This window comes from Carcharodon carcharias, chromosome 3, assembly GCF_017639515.1.
Source record: "Carcharodon carcharias isolate sCarCar2 chromosome 3, sCarCar2.pri, whole genome shotgun sequence".
Taxonomy (NCBI): Eukaryota; Metazoa; Chordata; class Chondrichthyes; order Lamniformes; family Lamnidae; genus Carcharodon; species Carcharodon carcharias.
In genome coordinates this window covers 219388065-219407508 of record NC_054469.1, presented here as the reverse complement: position 1 = coordinate 219407508, position 19444 = coordinate 219388065, and the positions used below count along the sequence as shown (strand labels likewise).

Here is a 19444-nt window from a genome sequence, read left to right as displayed (position 1 = left end):
AATGCAAGCTGATGTTATTATGGAATCATACAGGGTTGAGTGGGGCCATTCAGCCGCTTGTGCTAATGCTGACTCTATGAATGAGCTGTTCAGTTGGTTCCATTTCTCTGCTTTCTCCCCACAGCTTGTTGCAACATAGGAGGAAGAGGAAAAAAACACAAAGAAATCTTTTGCAATGCCTCCTCCAATGTTGCTACTTCTCATGGCCCAGGCCTCTCCCTCTGCACCTGATGCCCAGGATGTTTCCTTCCACAGCAGACAGAATGTGCTGTGGGCTCGGCCTCCTCTAGTGGCAGACAGACATTGCAAGTTGTGTGACCTATCCTGCAGGACTGGAGGGAGTGTGTTGGACAATTGTGAGGAATCTAGCAAATTTGTCTGTTGTGGTCAAGTAGCTGGTACGGAGTGTGTAAGTTGTGAGGTGTTGGGAAGTGAGGGTAGCAATCATGGTGGGTGTACAGGTATGAGGAGGTGGGTGTCTAATGATGAGTTATGCAGCAATTGTAGAAGAATAAGGCAGGCAAGGAGGGGAGCATTGTCAGTGTGGAGCTAGAGGTGTTAGAGATGTGAGCAAAGATTAGTAGAGCAGGACTCTTACCTGGACAAAACTGGTGATGAAATCATTGGATTTCTGTTCAACTTCCAGCCACATCTTGGAGGCTGAGCTCCTGACTCTGGCCTCCCAGTGACCTCTGGATGATGGAGATGTTGCCCTGATGACTTACTGCCCACTACCTACCAGCTGGACCAAGGACTGTCACATCACAGAACCCATTTGCTTTTTCTGACAATTTCCCTCCGCTTTATCCAATTACTGAAATGTCCCTTTTGTCTGTTGTCAGAATCTACAGACCATTTCAGAGGGGCTGGTTGCCTTTAAATGGTGCCAGAGAAGCCCATCTTCCCAACTCAATCACCTACCCATACATAAGATAAAAGCAAAATACTGCGGATGCTGGAAATCTGAAACAAAAACAAAAAATAGCTGGAAAAACTCAGCAGGCCTGACAGCATCTGCGGAGAGGAACACAGTTAACGTTTCGAGTCCATATGACTCTTCATCAGACCCCTCCCCATACAAATAGACATGTAGCTAACAATCAGTACAGGTAGCTATAGCTGCCTGACTGAATTAATTTAACAAAGCCTCAGCACTGATATATATATAACCTGGGACTTTGTGAACAGACATGTGTAACATGTGTCTTTCTCCTTGTACACCTTTGTATTTGGCACAACCAAATTTCTAGGTGAGGATTTATAATAAGTACAATATTTCATATCCGTCTTTTGGAAGAGACATTAAATCAAGGTCCCATCTAACCTCTCAAATGGACATAAAAGATCCTCTTACACTATTTTTAAGAAACACAGGGGATTTCTCGCTGCTGTCCTGGTTAATATTTATCCCTAAATTGACATTGCTAAAGCTGTTTACCTGGCCCTTATCATTTTCCTGTTTGTGGGATCTTGCTGTGTGCAAATGGGCTGCTGCGTTAGTTAGATTGTAACTGTGATTATAGTCCCAAAGTACTTCATTGGCTATAAAATGTATTGTGACATCCTGAAGCCATGAAAGGCGCCACAGGTATTCAAGTTCTCACTTTTTCTTCTCTTTTATATGTAAGGCATGTTAATAAGAAGAGATTGCAAAAATTGACCAATAGAGGACAATGTTGAGCAAATGCAAAATTATTCTCTCCAATATAATATCCTCCGAGCATAACATTTTCTCAAACTTATTTTTTTCAGACCCTCAACATAATGATGCCTATAAAATGTGAAATAAATGTTTCCTGATAATTTTTAATCTGGCCAGCCACCTTTATCATCCCAGCATGAGGAGATGTAGATGAACAAGGCTATATATCAATTCCTTCAAAGTTTAAAGCATGTTGGTTTATCTCCTGTTGCTTATAATAATATCAAGTATTCTCAGTTCATCAACTAGAGGTAATGTTCTGGGAATCATGAAGCTTATAATTTCACCAGAGATAATCTGCTCATATAAACTTTACTGTCCCTGAGCTGTTGTGTTACTGCCAGTTTGAAGCTGAATTTACTATTATGCATCAGACTTGTCAGGAGCGGAGAGATAGAAGCATCTTGTGCAGTTGTTTAGCCACAGCAACATGACGTTAATCTATCTTTGTTACGCAGAATAGTCTGCAGCGTGATGCACATCACTTGCAGTTATTCTAAACTCAAACTTATAACTAGCTCAAAGGGTAACAACATTCTATAGGTTTTTCTACACACCTTTGCATTAGCTTCTCTGAATGGCACGCACATCATACTTTCCGTGAACGTGGGTATTCTGTCTGTCGTTGGAAGTATGTAAGAACAGTGATGGAGAGGGTTCTTCTATTCTCAACAAAGGAAAGCAGAGTTAGTGTGAGGAGATGGTGAGTTAAGACTGGCTATTTCCTTATGGGGAGAAACAAACTATCAAGGAGAAGAAGATGGGCTATCCCAGAGAAAAGTTCTCTCCCCTGCACTTTCTACCCCATTCACTAGTGCACCCTTGACCAAATAAAGATCAAATGCTTTATTACAAGTTATGACCTAGACTGTGGTGTGCAGGGCATGATTTCAAAGCTTGCAGATGATATGAAGATCACAAATATTGTCAACTGTGGTAAGGATAATCTTGAACTTCAAAAGGACATAGACATGTTGGTGGATTGGGCAGACAAATGGCAGATGAAGTTCAATGCAGAGAAGTGTGAGCTGATTCGTTTTGACAGGAAGAATATGGTGAGACAGTATAAAGTAAAGAGAGAAACTCTACAGGAGGTGCATGAACAGAAGGATCTCACTGTATATATATATATAGGTCATTGAAGATGGCAGGGCATGTTGAGAGTGCAGTTATTAAATCAAATAGTATCTTAGGCTTTATTTATAGGAGCATTGAGTACAAGAGTAAGGAGGTTATGTTGAACTTGTATAAGACACTAATTAGACCTAATCTACAGTATTGTGTCCAGTTTTGTGCACCATACTTGAGGAAGGATATGAAGGCATTGGAGAGAGTACAGAGGAGATTCACAAGAAAGATTCCAGGGATGAAGAACTGTAGCTATGAGGTTGGATTGGAGAGGTTGGAGCTCTTTTCCTTGGGGAAAAGAAGGCTGGGAGGAGACTTGGTAGAGGTATTCAAGGTCCTGAGGGGCATGGACAGGGTAAATATTGAGAAACTGTTCCCACTCAAGAGAACATCAAGAACTAAAGGGCACAGATTCAAAATAATTGGCAAAAGCAGTAAATGTGATATGAGGAAAAAATTTTCACCCCAAAGGCTGGTTGGAACCTGGAATAAACTCCCCGAAAGGGCAGTGGAGGCTGGTTTGATCAAGGTATTCAAAAGGGAATTGGATTCCTACCTGAAAATAAATAATGAGCAGGGTTACGGGGATAAGGCAGACGAGTGGGATTAGGTGGAATGCTTTCTCAGCGAGCCAGTGCAGACTTGATGGGCCGAATGGCCTCTTGCTGCATTTAAAGTTTCTGTGATGCTTGTCAAACAGGTCAGGGATCATTGCCCTAGTTTCGGAAGGCATTGACTGAGTGCAGGGGTGGGGGGGGGCGGGGGGGGGGTGGTGGGGGGCACTGACCCATTGCAGAGGGAAACTGGCCTGAGTGCAGGGGGATCATTGACTGAGGGCAGGGGGTGGGGGGGGTGGTGGGCGGGGTCGTGTCTTGGGGGAGGGTGGGCAGCCACTGACCCATTGCAGGGGGAAATTGGCCTGAGTGCCAGGGGGTCATTGACTGAGGGCAGAAGTCACTGATCGCTATTGGTCAATCAACAAGAACCTCATTGTGCCCATCAGTGGAAGGAGCTGGCAGAACCTATTTAACCTGAGACAATCTATCACGCCCCCCTGCACCCCACCTACATTTGATCCAGTGAGGGATGTGACCGGATAGCTGAAGGGGCTGATGGATAAGGATATGACCAAGGATATCTCTGTGCAATCCCACCAGACAAGCACAGATATAACCAAAGCCAGGAATCCACCAGGATTGTAGAACACACCACAGGGATGCTGAATCTGAGGTTCGTGTCTCAACCAGTTTGGCTGTTCTCTACACTGTGTCCCCAAAGGAAGTCTCCTGTATTACTGCTGTTTGCCGTATAACCTCACATTGCAGAAAGACCTGCATTTGAAGGAGGAAGAGCGATAGCAGCCCTTATTGGAAAGGAAGAAATGGCAAAAGGAGAGGAAGCAGTAGGAGGGTCAGATCAGCATCTTGTATAGCCAAGGATGCAGGGGTGAAGCTAATTGCTCATTGATTCTGCTGAGCTGTTCACACCCCTAACTGAGAACTCTGCTTAACAGTCCTTGATACAGCTTTCAGCACCTTCTTCAGCCTGCATTAAAGAACACTTAAAGCTTCAGCTGACTTTTATATCAATGAGTCAGAAGCTGCTATTAAACCACACTGTCAACCGAAGTGTCAAATGAGCTAATGAAATGGCAAACATGTTCCATTAATTTCTCATCCAGGTGATCAGGCTAAGTGCTCTTCTTTAAAGAGCAATTACTAACTTCAATACTCTAATAAGGTGCACCTCCTTCTGGCCACATCAAAGCTAGTGAAGGGCTTCAGTTCCTCACGTTAGAATTCTCAGTCGCACATGGCAGGGTGACTTTGGCTTGACAGGGTTGGCCCTGGGTTTAAGATTCCCGTGGCAGGAGAGGACAGTCTCAGGATAAGGATCAATCATTTAGGACTGAGACAAGGAGGAATTTCCTCACTCTGATATTTGTGAACCTTTGGAATTCTCTATCCCATCGGGCTGTGGATAAACAGTTCAGTGTATTCAAGACAGAAATCAATAGGATTTTGTATATTAAGCAAACTAAAGGATATGGGGATAAAAGCAAAATACTGCAGATGCTGGAAATTTGAAACAAAAACATAAAAAGCTGGAAAAATTCAGCAGGTCTAACAGCATCCTTGGAGAGAGAAACAGAGTCAACGTGTCGAGTCCATATGATTCTTCTTGAAGAAGAGTTATACAGACTCAAAACGTTAACTCTGCTTTTCTCATTACAGATGCTGTTAGACCTGCTGAGCTTTTCCAGCATTTTCTGTTTTTGTTAAAAGGTATGGGGATTGGATGGGAAAGTTGAGGTAGGAGCTCAGCCATGATCTTTGGGGGAAGTTGTCGAGAGGTTATATGGCCTACTCCTCCTATTTCTTATGTTCTTGGCGTTTGAGCATGTGCAGGCTTGGTAGTCATGCTGGATCTATGCTGGGTATTGGCAGGGCCTGTGTGACTGGGTATCTGCACTCACTAATCTGGAGGAGAGCAGACTTGAGTAGATGACTGCCCTGCTTCAAACCTTGCTCTCCATTTGGATCCACCAATCTCCCCGTTGAATATTGTAGAATATACACAGCAGTCATTTAAACTTCCACCCAAGCTGCAAAACGTGCAATGAGGACTCCCGTTGTGAGGGTCCAGCTAAGTATCTCCAAGTTGGATTGATGCAGTGTTGATGCTGTGTGAGATAACAACACACAGGCTGCAAGTAAACTCCTTCATACTCTCAGCCAGAGTACTGAAACTCAATGAAAGACCTTCCATTGCTTCGTATAACTGCATGGCTGAAGCCAGCAGCTTTCTTCTCATGATTGGGCCTCTGAAGTCCCCATCTCTGTTGCTGAGCAGATCTGGGAGAGGGCTTTTACTTTCCAGGGAGGTCTCGGCTGGGCTGTCACTAAGCGGCCAGTAAATGCTACTGTCCTCAATCGCTGGGTCTTTCACCACTGGCAAACTCCTTTCACTTACCATATGCCACATGCAATCTGAGCCGGTGCCTGGGTGGGGGGTGATGGATAGGGGAGAGTGGAATGCAGTGCATGATATTGCATCTTCAGGAAGATTACTGTTCTGTGAATGTGGTTGTGTTTTCTGTATACATCACTTGAGGGGAAATGGTGCAATGTATCATGTGATTCAGACTTAGTCACAGTTTGTTCTCAGGAAGACCCCAACTCAGACACGCGTACATGCTCTCCAACCGTGCAATACTGGTATAAACTTCTCAAAACCTTCATAAATGAACCTATGTATTGGTATGTTAACCAATCGCTTATATGTGGTTGGTGCCTAATCTCCTAATTAAGTGCAAGGAGAAGAACAGAACACCTCAAAGATGTCCCTTGGGCATGGGTCTCCTGTTGCCAAGACCTCGGAGAGAGAAAAGGGAGAAAAGTTAGAAGATAAAAACAGGATTTTTGCTAGTGGCAGTCTTAACAAAACCTCTTCAAATTGTGAAGGTCGCTGCATTGATGCCGATCTCTGCTTGAAGCAGGCCTTTACAGTGAAGCTGAAAATTGTATGTGATATGAGTGGGTTTGCTGATTTATAATGTGATCATGAGGACAACCAATCAATCAGTTTAATACGACGCCCAGGAATTAGAATGATCTTGTGCCTCATATCAAAGAGGTCATGTATTGCTCGCTGCGCCCAGCCCATTCTCCACCATCTCATCTCCATCTCTAGTTTAAAATCAATATGCAAGTTTGAAAGCATATTTCTGTGTGTACCAGAGCTGAATTTTCCAGCTATTTCCTGTGTTTCTCTACTCTTATCACAGTTGGGGATGTGAGGCTTCAGCAGACACAAGAGACCATCTGAGACTCCGATAAGTGCAGACACTGCACGCACTTGGAACAGAAATGAAGCTGTGATATTCATGTTCTGGCTGCATTTAATGAGCTGACAAGTTACGTGTGAGATCTGGGGATTAGGATTTGACAAATGCATTGAATATAATTAGCCTTGGCAAGTTATCTGGCATTTGTGAAAAAAGATAGTTAAAAATAAGACGTATTCCATTATTTAAAATCTGAACTATTTAGCACAGGAATTCTTGAGTTATTTTTAATCTGATACAGCAACATTTTGGCAACAATAACTCAAGGAAATTGATTTTTGAGTATATATTTATTTTGCAATGAAACTTTTCATGAATAGATGTTTTAATGAGCAAAATGAAATGTTATAACCTGAATCAGTCTCGTTTTCAAAGAAAAATGTGCTATAACCTATTATAATTCTAGATATTATTATATCTGTGAAGAAATGTGCATATTTAAAATCCAACATCTGCTTAACTTTCTTGAAATGCACAAAATAAAATTGGGGAAAACAACTGGCCAAACTGTGATGAATTATGTTTGAAAGAGTTAACATTTCCAACTCTCATTGGTCCCTCTGCCTACAGAGATAATGATGAATTATTTATTTTGCATCCTGCAAGACCCATGGCGGTTCCTTGGCTAACAACAAGTCGAACAACCTAGCTGAATATTAATAGAGCTTTAACCTGGACTGTGTTACTGAATACAAGAGTATATTAGAAAATGAGGTGCTGGAATTAGAGCAATCACAAAAAAAAGGAGTTGTGGTCAAATAAGATAGAGTTTGAGAGGATAATGGTATCAGAATAAGAGGAATATGAAAATTAATTTGGTGGCTGAAGATTAATACTTTAATGAGGATGAATTGTTGGTACTGGGTAACCCTGTTCTATTACCTTTGTAACCCAATGTTGATTCTTGGGATTGAATTTGATGTGGCTCTCAGGAGTGGGTTGGATGGTGGGGTTGGTAGAATTGGGAGGGAAAGCCAGGGGTCACCTTCCCATATTATGGCCATTTAAGAGCCTCTTCCCATCACCACTGATATTCTACCAGTGATGGTTGGGGACGGGGTTGTGATAGGTGGGTCTCCCTGCCAAATTGGGAGACCACCCAGTAAAACATGGGGTCTCCCTGTGAGCTCGATGCAGGCGGTTCCCCTGATTGGGCTGTCCCATGGAGGGTGCCTGGTGAACACAGAAGCTGGTCTGGGATCCCGGAAATAGTTGCGAAGCGGCTGACCGCAGCTTTATGCCCACTGTTGGGAACATCACTGCCACCCTGATGAAATTGGGCCCTTGGTTAGTTGGGTTGATAAGAGTTTTTGTTGCCAATAATTATAAGGCTCTTACCTGAAAAGAGTTTGGACAGTTTCAAGTCAGTTCCCATTGGACATAGACAGAAACAATAACAACATCAACACTTGCGTTACTACAGTGACTATAATGTAACGAAATGGCCAAGACAAAAGCATTAACAAATTCAAAATGGATCACAAGCCAAAGAAGTAACTTTTGGGAGTAGTGACCAAAAGCTTGGTCAATGAGATGGGTTTTTCTTAGGATGCTCTTCAACAAAGAGAAGAAGTGGAGAAAACAAAATTAGCTATAATTTGACATTAATTTGGGAATGTTGCTGGAAAAGGCAAAAACAGGCAGCCAACACAGGAAGTGGAAGCATCATGCGGTTTAAATAAGATATCATTGAGATCCCAAACTTGGCCATCAATATAAGGAGGATGAAGTGAGGGTGGGGATTCTGAATCAGCGTTCCGGAGACCTAAACGTACTCAAAGATTTGGTGTCTGGTGACTCCTTGACATTTCTCAAGAATTCCCAGCCCATGCCAGGGGAGAAGGTTCTATTTCTAAACAATGAAACAGCCTTTTGTTTTGCATATGTGATACATAGTTGGTCGTTTTGCTAAGGCCATATTTTCAGATGTTTATCCTGCATATAATCTCATGTCCTTTGCCTCTCTCCTACAAGCTCTGCTTATAATACAAGTGAGCACATAGATCAATCTTTCCCTTGTGGTACCTTGGCAACTTGTCTCTTAATATGGTTTGAACATTTTCTTAACCTTGGTGTTTATCATTCTCTTGTCCTTGCTGATCCAAGCAACCTGTTATTCATATATAGAAACATACATACATAGATGAAGATTTCCCTTCACCACCTACAACCAACATCCCCATGACCCCCCACCCCCATGCAGCCCCCACCCAGCCCCACAACCCCCACTATGGTTCTAATACTAAAATTGCTAAGGAAAAGTACACAGTGATACCTTGACCATTTAAGTTATCTTTTGTCAAATTCTAACAGCATTAAATGCTTAACTCCCAAGCAGAACGTATCTGGGTTGAGTTTTTGGTTGGAGGAGCTATGTGTGTGTTGAACATTTCCAAAAGGATTATATGTTCTGAAGAGTCTGCTCATTTCTGAAATTGGGATCTAGAATACTGATCCATAGAAGTATGATGTCCAATTGCAGAAGTGCAATTGAAGGAGGAAACATGAATATTATCAAGAACAGCAGTTTTTAATATATTAATTCATGAGATGTGAGCATCGTTGGCTAGGCCAGCGTTAATTGCCCATCCCTAACTGCCCTTGAGAAAGTGGGGGTGCAGAAAATTGCTCTTCTTTGACAGTGGTTTTGTGGCAGGTCATTTGACACTGTCAAATAATTCGCAGACAAGTTTGAGCTAGTTATAGGTTCAATGCCATAAAGTAGTTTGCCTTTTGGGATGTTATCAGCTCCGAGGATTTGCAGAGAAAATGACCCCTACAAAAAAAAATTAAAATACATTGGATCATTTTTATTGGAGAGTTTAATGAACTCTGGAGACTGAGGGAAAACTTTAATATGGATGAAAGGATGGAAACATGCGAGTGAAGAACGAAACTGGGCAGATGAGTAATTGAAGATCGCGTGAAGTGACATAGCTACCAGATCTGAAAAAATGCATATTGAAGGGTGAGGCATGCAAAGGATAATAGTTGAAATGTTGCATGGGCTTAAAAGCAGGGGATGTGGAATGGGCAAACAAACATGCAGAGAAATCAAGCGAGCATGAATGAGAAACACAGATTAACCAAGATCTCACTGAATGGTGTGCGGAACTGGCTCAAGAGTAGAAATGGTGTTTTCCTGTCCTTATGCTCTAATTAGCAAATGGGTTAATTAGGTAAATTCTCTAAACTTCTCTAAAGCAATTTCCCCCTGTGAAAACAAGTATTGGAAACATATACATGCCAACTGTGGCTCAGTTGGTGTGTCAATCTCTGAAGCAGAAAGTGAGTTCAAGTTCAACTCCAGTACATGAGCACAAAAATCAAGACAACTACTGCAATGCAGTAATGAGGGAGTGCTGAACTGTCGGAGATGCCATTTCTTGAATCCAATGTTAAACTGAGGTCCTATTTTCCCTTTCAGGTGGAAATAAATGATCCCATGGCACTAATTTAAAGGAGAATGGGGAAGAATGGCCAACATTCATCCCTCAATCAATGTCACTAAAAACCAGACTATCTAATCATTATCATGTTGCTGTTCATGGCAACTTTCCGTGTGCAAATTGGTTGCTGCATTTCCTATATTATAGCAGTGACTACTGGCTGGATTTTCATCCTAATGGTGGGTAGGAGGAGTTGGGAAATTTCCTGTTTTGGCATGCCAACCTCGGGAGAATGTGTTGCAAAGGTGGGGTTTTCATTCTGGCAGTGGAGCAGTTTTTTTTTGGGGGGGGGGGGGGCGGTGCTGTGGTGGGTGGTGGGTGGTTGTGGGGGGGGGTGGGTGGTGGGGGTTGGTTGGGTGTGGGGGCTCTGCTGAATGGAGTCAGGCCCACTGGCCCTGGAAGCAATGCAGTGGCAACCACAAAGTCTGTCGGGTGCCGAGGTGGGCTGGTGCTCTGGGACTTTGAACTAGTTACAACAAAAACAATAAAACAGAAAACATCCTTCTAGCCCTTGCCACTCATACCACCTTATCCCCATACAGCCCTCATGCACTTTCCATGCCAACTTATGCCAAGTCATGACTCCATCCACTCTCAATAGCCCCCCCATATCCTGCATGCCAAGTTATGCCCCTCCACCCACCCGCTATGGTCACCCATAAACTCCAGGCTAACACTTACCCAATGTATACTCTGTACAGAACAATTGTTAAAATAATTCATTCATGGGATGTGGGCATTGCTGACTAGGCCAGCATTTATTGCCATCCCTAATTGCCCTTGAGAAGGTGGTGGTGAGCTGCCTTCTTGAACCGCTGCAGTCCATATGGTGTAGATACACCCACAGTGTTGTTAGGAAGGGAGTTCCAGGATTTTGACCCAGCGACAGTGAAAGAACAGCGACATATTTCCAAGTCAGGATGGTGAGTCACTTAGAGGGGAACTTCCAGATGGTGGTGTTCCCACCCATCTGCTGCCCTTGTCCTTCTAGATGGTAGTGGTTGTGGGTTTGAAAGGTGCTGTCTTGGAAGCCTTGCTGAGTTGCTGCAATGCATCTTGTCGATGGTACACACACTGCTGCTACTGTGTGTCGGTGGTAGAGAGATTGAATGTTTGTGGATGTGGTGCCAATCAAGCGGGCTGCTTTGTCCTTGACGAAAGCAAGCTTCTTGAGTGTCGTGGGAGCTTCACTCATCCAGGCTAGTGGAGGGTATTCCATCTCACTCCTGACCTGTGCCTTGCAGATGGTGGACAGGCTTTGGGAAGTCAGGAGGTGAGTTCCTCGCTGCAGGATTTTGAGCCTCTGATTTGTTCTTATAGCCACAGTATTTATATGGCTAGTCCAGTTCAGTTTCTGGTTGATGGTAACCACCAGGATGTTGATAGTGGGGGATTCAGCGATGGTAACACCACTGAATGAACACTATAGTTACAATGTCATGTGTGATAAAGCTTTTAAAAAGCAGTTATACATTCATAGCATTGTTACAAAGGACTCATTTTACTATAGCCCTACAAAGCTATCATTTGAACAGCCCTTTAAAGTAACACGAGTAAAAATGGCAAGCATTTGAATAATGGATGCCTGGGCTCTCAGCCAAGCCTCATTATGTTTTCTTGGCATTATTCTGTTAAAACAGCTGGACCTAAAGGAAAAAAAATGCTTGACTGACAGCTTTCTCTGTTAGATATATTTCTCAATTCTTCAACGCATATTTACACAAGATAAAGAGGTATCAATACTTGCAGCTTTTGCTGTTGATATGTTAATGGGCTTGTTGATTGACACTTTATAGGGATATAGTAAAAGGAGTTTTTGGTAAGAAACTTATGAATGACTTTTCTTACAGCTTTTTTCATATGTGACATTACTATAGGTTTCATTGGTTTTGTACAGAGTGTATACTGGATATGAATGCATTGAAGTGTCATCAGATGGCATAAAGGTTATGAGTTGCCATTGAAGGTGGATGGAGGGAGCTTAGATTGGCATAGGGGCATGACTAAGATCTTTTGAACTTAGCTTTCAAATAGTCCCGTCATCCAGGCTATGGTTCACAACACCTCCGCCATGAAGCTAGCCAGGTCAGGAGTGCAGGATGCGGGTTCACGATCTGCACTAGCCCGTCCCTTTATCCTGCGCTGACAAACATCTGGGGTGCCAGAAATAGGGCTAGGAATCCCAAGACTGAGTCCTGGCAGACATTTTTGAAGGTCCGCAGAGTCTCCCCAACTCTATGAAAGTTCAGCCCTACATCTCAAAAAGTACTTCATTGGCTGTAAAGCACTCTGGGACATCTAGTGACCGTAAAAGGCACTTTATAATTACAAGCCTTTTATTTATTTTTAAAACCATGGGTGACATCCTTGAGTTTTCGAAACGTTTCCCTCATACTTTTAATCTACACCCAAAAGGTGGAGTTGATTTTCTTTATAGATGATGAATGATGTATGATAGATGATTTTGAAGCCACTGTATATTGGATACTTTTCCTGATTTTATTTAAGGAACAGGTTTAGTTGCGTGATGTACTCACCTTTTTGGTGACACTGGTTCAGAAGTAGTTTAAATATTGTAATCCAGAGAACCTTATGTTCATGCTTAGACTGTTACCTTGATCGAACCTAGTGCAGGTACTTCATGGAAAAAAAGAGAGAATTGTGTTCTTGAGCTGTCTCCAGTAACTCAATGGTATTCTTTGAAAAGTAAAGGGATGACTCTGTTATTTAATGGCACATGGTGCCAGTGATAGACAGCAAAGCATTTCTCAGTAAACCTGCAGTAAATATGTTGCAATCATTAATCTCCGAGTTTGAATTCACAGGTCAACGCTACATAGTGCAATGGTAGTTAGTGCACAACAATGCTCCCTAATAATACAACCAAATTCAGGAAACAAGGGCATCAAGTACCCTTGGAGTGATGGAGATTTCCTGTGCTGCTGAACTAAATAGCAAATAAATCTGGAGGAGTTGTGCACTCTAATAGGAAACTCCAAAATAGTAGAAACGAACTAGAAACTCCAGGAGGAGCTGTAGTTAAGGTCGAACAGTAGTTGTTGACAGTATCAGCTGCAGCATTGTCATTTCCAAGGCACCATCACAACTCTTATCCAAACCAGGGCCCTTATGTCATTACTTTATATTACTCATTGATTTTAATGGAGAGTGAATCCTGGCTGGCGTAAAATCAACATTGCCCCTAATCCCATCCGTTTTCTGGCTGGCAGGATGGGTTAAAATTACCCTAATTTTGCAGGTGGAAAATTAGCATTGTGCCATGGGCTAACTACCTGGCAAATTTGGTTAAAATTACTCCCAGTGTGTCAAATCCAGCTGATGTCAGCTTGGAATTTCACATAAAGGATGCAGCCTCTTCCCTTTCAATCAATTACATTTAATAATTCAAAAATAATGTAATAGCTACATTCCCACTTTGCTGCCTTATTTATATTTCCAATTACCTTACAGGACAATTCATTTTCTTAGTGCAATTTATCTGTAGGCTCTCTCAACATGCACCACATAAGTATAGAAGACAATACCGCACGTCGCTTGCAAGTTATGTTGGGAATGAATCACACCTCCCAAACATTCACTCCCTCCACCACTGACGCACAGTGGCAGCAGTGTGTACCATCTACAAGATGCACTGCAGGAACTCACCAAGACTCCTTTGACAGCACCTTCCAAACACAGGACCACTACCATCTAGAAGGACAAGGGCAGCAAATAGATGGGAACATCACCACCTGGAAGTTCCCCTCCATGTCACTCACCATCTTGACTTCAAAATATATCACCATTCCTTCACTATTGCTGGGTCAAAATCCTGGAACTCCCTCCCTAACAGCGCTGTGGGTGTACCTACACCACAGGGACTGCGGCGGTTCAAGAAGGCAGCTCACCACCACCTTCTCAAGGGCAATTAGGGATGGGCAATAAATGCTGGCCCAGCCAGCGAAGTCCACATCCTGTTAATTAAAAAAAATATTGTACAGATGATGTTTCATATAAAGTTAAAAGTAAGTCATTGGTTGACGTGCGATCACAGATTGCCAAAACACAGCTCATGTGCATACTAAGAATAAATTCCTCCTTTAAATGCCCTCCGTTCTGTCTGTAATTTCTGAAAATATTATCTCAGTAAAACAATGTTAATGAAATTTAAAATTGTGCTGAAATTACAGAAAATGAAGATTGAGAGGCTGTTGCAAAGTCATAACCATGGAACCTTACAACATAATAACAAATGAATCACATGGGAGTTTATTAAAGGAATTGACTCCATTTCCAAAAAGGAATTATAAGGGAAATAAGAGTGTAATGTGTTTGGGGGAGAGATTGAGAGAGATTGAATATGAATGTTATTAGGTTGGAACACAATTTCATGGCTTGACTAAATTTTCAAGTCAGCTGAACCCTGAAATTGTGATATTGTTGTGTAACACTATCCTCGCCAGCTGTTGTTGCTTAAATAAGGACACAGAAATCCATGGGAGGGCATGATGCTGGGCAGTTTGCCAGGTTGTGCCTGCTGGTGACCTCTGCCACTTAGCCTGTCTCAGTATTCAATAAAATATTGGCAAGAGACCATTTTTCCCCAGATAAATGCAGCATTGTTACCACTCCCAGGTGTAAGATTTCTGGGTTCGAGGCCACAGATACCTTAATAGGCAGTCGACTATTCGTATGTAATCTTAATATAGTTAATTGAGTTTCTTAAGAAGCAACAGTTTAGATATGATACATTAACTAATTAGACGGAGAAAGGTATAAACCTGTAACAGCTTGTGATAACAGCATTCCTCTCTCTGGTCAAAGTGTTAGGAAACGCTTCCCTCAATCTCTCAATCTTCCTCTTCTTCCTCTGGACCATCTTCCATCTGGTGAATGCCCAACGAGCACTGCCACCTCACCAGCACCTCAGGCCCCGCACCTCAGCAGCCCCTCACCAACACCTCAGCCCACAGCCACCAGTTTGACACCAATATATACACCCTTTTGGGGGGGCTGGTAGCTTGCCCATTGTCAATCATCTGTCTAACCATTCTGACCAATGGATACAGGACGGGCACTCAAAACGTCAGGGTGGTTACCACCCTGCTTGTGCGTCACACTGCTCGAGGTCAGCTTTTTAGTTTACATCTTGTTGCTGAGGGTCATATCCTGGTCCTTTTTAAACAATTGCAAAGATGGGGGGGGGGGGTGCGCGGGTGGTGGGGGCGGGTACAGAGACACCATCTTAACTTAGGAATGATAATATGAACTAAGTGACCTTGCCTGCTTCCATAGACTGTTTAAAATGTTTTGCCTTTTTAGGGGGTATTATATTATGCAGAAAATGTCTGTTTATTCAAGACTTCAATTCCTTACACCGTATTCAATAAAATATTGGCAACATCGACCACTTTTCCCTGGGCAAATGCAGCATTGTTACCACTCCCTGCTCAAGATAAAATAGATTCAACCCTGAGTCATTTCTTGCACATGCAACAAGAAAATAATTCACCAACCTGGAATCTAAGGGTCCATTTCATTGCTATGATTCCGACCCTGGTCCCAGATGGGCTCTTTATGCACCATTAAAGAATCAAGAGTTAATATTTCTTCTTGGCTTACTGGCCCTGAGAACCCATCAGACACTAGTAAGTCCAGGTTTTGGGACTTCCAGCCTTGACTCCTGCCCTTCTCCCAGCCTGATATCATACAGGCAGCGGTAGTGTTGTTCTCATTTAATATTGCAGATACCCCACAGCTGCCAACCATGTTGCAATGTGGTTCTTCAGATGTCTCAATGATGAGATCTTGAGCCTTGTATATTTAAACATGAACTGTTTATTGTTAAGCTTTAACTATTTACAGATCCCAGGTTACTGTCATGCATGGTGCTGTTACCTCCATGCAGGCTGGTTGTAGGGTGTTTTCTCTAAACATTCTTTCAGTCCATTACCATGTGACTCTATGCATCATACTGTGGGAAGTGCTATTCTCCAATCCCACAATAACCATTCCTCCACTGAGCATATTGACCATTACAGTGGCATGCGAGTATGCACCACGTTGTACAACAGGTAGCATAGTGGTTATATTGTTGGACAAGCAATCTAGAGGCCAGGACTAATGATCCAGAGATATGAGTTTGTAGTGATTGAAGATATAACCTTTCCTACTGCCTATTAGGGTCACGTGATTGTTCTGATGAATGAGCCCTAACGCGGGTAATCCGATGGAGGCGGAGGTTTCTAGTCAAGGACCTGGTTCAAGTATGTAGCTTCGAAAAGAGCTCCCTGAAATAAAGTTATCTGTTTCAAGTAGAAACCTGTCCAGTACATCAAGTCATTACATTTGCTGATGAGGATGGGATAGCTCCAAGGCTGCACCCCGCCTTGGGAATGTGAGTACATCAGTTCTAAAAGAAAAAAGAAAAGTATACTCACCAGTCAGGCCACTCTTTGGCAGAATCGGCCCTTATGATGCATCCACGGAAGACTGGGGCCAGTATGTAGAGCGCCGAGGTTTTTATTTTGTGGAGAATAAAATAACAGCAGAGTAGAAACAGAATGCAATTCTTTTGACCGTCTGTGGTAGCAAGACATAGAACCTCATCCACAGACTGACAACCCCGAATGCACCCAATTCTAAATATTTTAACGAATTAGTAGACTTCATAAAGATGCATTTTCAGTCGAGGCTATTGGTAAAAATGCAGAGGTTTAAGTTTAACTCCAGAGTGAGGGCCCCAGGAGAGTCCATTGCAACCTATATAGCGGAGTTGAAGCAGCTGACTGAACACTGCAACTTCGGAGACACGCTGACTAACCTGCTGGGGACCAGTTGTTTTGTGGCATTCACAATGACATCATGCAGCGCTGTTTACTTGCAGAAGTTAACATCGATTTGAAGCGCACCATGAAAATAGCGCTAGCAATGGAGGGTGCTGTGGGAAATGAGAGACTCGCAGGCTTTGCAGAATGTGCAACGTGGCGCTGTTCTTCAGTCGGGGTGGGAACCTACCACCAGGCTTGGCAGGAAAAGCAGAGGGGCTGCAGCAAAGTGGGATACAGTCTCTGCTGTTCAAAAAATGAAAAGGCCCAATGGAAGCATTTCAGCAGTGATTCTGAAGTCAATCTGTTCTTGATGTGAGAATAACCATGTATCAGAAACCTGCAGATTCAAGGAGGCAGAATGCCATTACTGCCACAAAAAAGGGCACATAATAAATCAAAATGCAGGGAGAAATCAAGACCGTCCTTAAGACAGTGGACAAAGATGATTGAATTGCACAATATAACAGAACCTGAAGCTGCTGATCCTGAAGCTGCTGATCCTGATACCTATTCCCTTTACTATGTCAAAGCAGTAAAAACTGAACTAATAACCATCACCATTCAAGTGAATGGGAAGCCTTTAGTCATGGGGGTAGATATGGGAGGCCCAACCACAGTGGTGGGAGAGCACACATTTAAATACTTAAATGAAGGTACCCAGACACTGAATCTGGAGCAAACCATGGCTCAATTGAAGACATAGACTGGAGAGTCAATACAGGTAAAGGCCATCAAACAGCACAGCTTCCAGTAATCATAGTGTTAGGCCAAAGGCCTAGGGCAGGATTTCCAGGTTGTCGGGCAGGGGCAGTGGGGGCTGGCGCAGGAGCAGCTGGGAAACGGGCCATCGCTCGCGATCGGCCCCCGACCGCGATTTCACGTTGGCCGGGTTGGGAGGGGGAAGTGGGCAAGCGCTGAAATCAGCACAAGCGGCGGAGGGAGCGCACAATGAAAGCTCCCTGAAGGAAGAGAGCTGCCTCAGGGAGCTGAAGAATTTTAAAGCCAGAAATTAAACATTATGAAATTCCCCCAAAAAAAAAAATTCCACCCCTTAGACTCACTCACCCAAACATCTTGATGATAAAAGTCCTGCCCAAACATTTTAAATTTTTAAAAGAACTAGTATCGGAAACCTCATCCCGCCCTTGGGTGCGGTTTCCTCAAAAGTCCAAAGGCCTCCTGGCCGATTCACCCACCTGCCAACCGTAACGTTGGGTGGGCAGTGAAAAATCCAAGTCAATCACTGCATTAATGGCTTTATTAGGCCTCTTGACTGTTGGCGGGCGCACTGCCAACTTTCACGCGCGCCCGCCGCCCGAAATATCGTGCGCTATTTCACGCTTGGGCATGTCAGGTGCGCATACACACACTGAGCAAAAAGCCCCGTCCCTAGCCTTCGAGGCCGCAACTGGTTACAAAAAAATTAAGCTCAACTGGTCAGGAATATTTCAAGCGAGAACGGGAGGAATTCCTGAGCTGTTATTTCGTGACGAATTGGAAAAGCTAAAAGGTTCGCAAGCAAAAATATATGTAGATTCAGAGGTGACACCCCATTTCTTTAATGCCAGACCTGTTCCCCATGCCCTAAAGGAGAAGGTGGATGCAGAATTGTGGCTGCTTAGAGAAGCTGGGCATCATCCAGCCAGGCCAATTTTCGGAATGGGCAGTACCCGTAGTCCCTTTGATGAAACCTGATCAAACTATTCACACTTGTGGGGACTACAAGATAACTGCGAACAAGGCAGCTAAACTAGATAAATATCCTATCCCATGGATATGTATGCAAAGATAACTGGAGTAAAATAGTGCGCGATGACATTGGGCGAGTGTCCTGATGCCATCGCGTACTCGTGCGATATTTTCACAAACATTTTCACAAACCTCATCCAAAGGTGGGATAAAAAATGGTCAACAGCATTGCCAGTGCGAGTAGTGAGGAGTTTTGGAGACAGTTTGCAGCTGGTTGCTTATTGGTACAATGCAGCTCCATCGCTGTTTGGCCTTCATTGTCGGCATTTCCAGGCTTCATTTCAGGACTCCTTGGTATCTGCCAAGCCCCCAGAGGATTCAGACCATGTGGACCCTTGCAGGCAACAGATAGCCTTCCCCTTACCCTGGTAATGGGGATTGTGGTCGCTGCTGGTAGCACCTCCTCTGAGGAGGAAGAAAGGGGCAGAAGGGAGAGGAGGTCAAGTGTCTCTTACACTGTTCATTTCACTATCTTTAAATTTGATTGGTTAAGGAGATACCCAATTGATTAAACTTTCAAGATGCTCTCTAGCGGGTGTTGCATTGTTTCACATGTTGCAAACATTAAATGGACAAAGGAAAAGTCTAACTAACAGCTAGCACCATTTGTTGGCTGCTTCCAGTAAATTCTGCGCCATTGTGTTTCAATATGAATTGCAACATTGAGCAGACCCGAGGTTGGTCAAACATTTTCCAACAAAACTAATGCCCCGTAACACAAACCACCTTTCAGTACCTG

General features: G+C 43.3%; 1 protein-coding gene across 2 annotated transcripts in view; it reads left to right on the top strand.

Annotated features, from left to right (window-relative positions):
• The window catches only part of LOC121276336 (cadherin-12-like), a 247802-nt gene that overhangs the window by 193308 nt on the left and 35050 nt on the right, over window positions 1-19444 (top strand). The window lies entirely within an intron of this gene.